At 42.8% G+C, this 2,267-nt stretch overlaps 1 long non-coding RNA gene across 1 annotated transcript; it reads left to right on the forward strand.

The window, feature by feature from the left end:
* The first annotated feature begins 426 nt into the window (after positions 1-426).
* Positions 427-2,267, forward strand: LOC123162938 (uncharacterized). The gene is made up of 3 exons (XR_006481583.1): positions 427-986; positions 1,339-1,443; positions 2,104-2,267. It is a non-coding gene; the product is annotated as an uncharacterized lncRNA (long non-coding RNA).

Here is a 2,267-nt window from a genome sequence, read left to right on the forward strand (position 1 = left end):
TTGTTTTGTTAGTTAATTGGGCGTAGAAGCCGAAGTATAATAGTGCTAATTCTAAGGAATTAGTGTCCTGCCTTGGTACCTGAGTTTTTGTCGAAGGGTCCAATAAATCCGAACGGAGGAAGTACTACATAGGCCGAATGAATCTGCTTCTTGAATATTGGGCAGTTTCAGCTGGCTCGTCTAGCCCAACACACGTTGTATCTACTACCACTATAAAAGTATTACCACTATAAAAGTAAGAAAGGACGGAGAACCAGATCATCCTATCCATCGAAATCTACAATCTGATAGTGTACACCCCTCCACCATACTAAACGCGTTTTACGCTTTAATTACCCACCATGCCATTACTTTAATTAATTACCCATCATGCCATTGAATTACCATCGTTCCCCCGAACATGTCGCTCCCCTTTGCCCTCTCGCAACGACACCGTCGGGGCAGTTTTGGCACCGCCCCACACCTCGCCCGCCTTCTTCCTACAGCCTGTGCCAGCCACCGCCTCGACCGCCGCCGGAGAACCTCCACCCATGCCTCCCGCGCCGTCCACGCGCCACGCACCGCCGCGCTGTCCGCACCCGCGGCGCCGATCAGGCCGACCAGGGGTTGGCGCCGCTTGGCAGGGGCAGCAGCAGCACGCCCCCGACATAGACGCCTCCGGCCCTGGACGATCTGAATCGTCCGTCTGATTTTTTGCCCGGCAAGGGCAGCAGCATGCCTCCGACGCGGACGCCTCCGGCCATGGGGTTGTTGGATGCCCTGGGGTTGCTGCTGACGCCTTGCGCCCTGCTGTAGTTGGCTGCTGCAAAAGCAAACTGAATCTCCTGCTGTTGTTGGCTGCTGCAGACGCAAACTGAATCTCCTGCTGTTTATGGCTGTAGCAGACGCAAAATGAATCTCCTGCTGTTGCTAGCTGTTGCAGACGCATATCCTGCTGTCGCTGGCTACTGCAGACGCGGATGCTCAGGTTCAGGATGCATATACGGGTGAGTTTTTTTTTATTTTGTTCAATATTAGACATTTTTTTTGTCCTTTGGTTCTTATCTCTTGATTACTTCCTCTATGACATTTTTGTAGGAACCTTTCATGTGTGATTGTTGGTTGTACTATCAAAAATCAAAAGCCTCCTATATATTTGTACTAGCTATTATTGTACGGATTTGGCCTTTTTTCCCTTGCATATGCGCTTTTTCTATGTTTAAAGAAGGGCAAAATTCCTTCTATTTTACATACCTCATCGAACTATAACGGATTAGTTGCAATTTTACATGCAATTCCTGGCATTGTTATGCATGACTTTGCATCAAAACATATTCATTTCTTTTCCTCTTGTTTCAGTTTTTAAGCGAGGAATTTTTCTCTCAAAGTCGAGCGATCTGGGTAACTATCAGAGATGGAATTACCGGAGAGACACTAATGTGATTATCTTAAAATGTTATTAAGGTGAATAGTTGCAGAGTTGCAGTAATTATATTAGTTGTTGATGAGTCATGGTCTGCTGGAAAAGTGGTTTAGTGCAAATTACTCTAAAATAGAATACCACTTAATTGTTGGTGTATCCTCCGTGAAGACTTGGTGCATCCATATGAAGATGCCTGCCGGTGTCTCCATTGGACTGTGGATAGTGCATATGATTTTTAGAACTTATCGTGTTCTTTACATTGTTTTGTTATATACCAAAAGTATCTTTAGAACATTCTCATATAAGCAGCCAGGGTCATTATTTTTCTTTAAGTGGATTAACAATTTATGTTGCCGCAGTATGAAAATTTTGTTCATGGTCATTTCTCTTATCTTTCGATGCAACTGGATATTTAACATTTTTACAGTATCTTCGAGATTACTCTGATCTTATGTTCTTCTGGTTCTCAAATTAAACATGGTTGATTTTTCTCAAATTTGTAAAAGAAATTTGTAGCATTAATTTCACCTTGTAATCAGAAGGGAGATAGATATGGTGAGAGATAGATATAGGCATGCTACAAGGGCTTTAGATTTTAATGTTTGGTTAACAAATTTGGAGTGAACATATTCTTACTTGTACAATGCAAACTAAATATATCATACTTATGGAGCATGAATTTAATTTGGATTTCTTTCCAGGATGCACCGGCTATCCTAATCTCAGCCCGGAGGTGGAAAAACCAGTTGTTCATGCACAGTCCAAAAACACATAATTTTTTAGAAGATCTTATATTCAGTCCTCCTGCTCTTGAAAGGCAAGATTTTTCTGACTTGCATCTATTTGCTAGAATTGGTTGTAGATG

The sequence above is a fragment of the Triticum aestivum genome, chromosome 7B, assembly GCF_018294505.1.
Source record: "Triticum aestivum cultivar Chinese Spring chromosome 7B, IWGSC CS RefSeq v2.1, whole genome shotgun sequence".
Taxonomy (NCBI): domain Eukaryota; kingdom Viridiplantae; phylum Streptophyta; class Magnoliopsida; order Poales; family Poaceae; genus Triticum; species Triticum aestivum.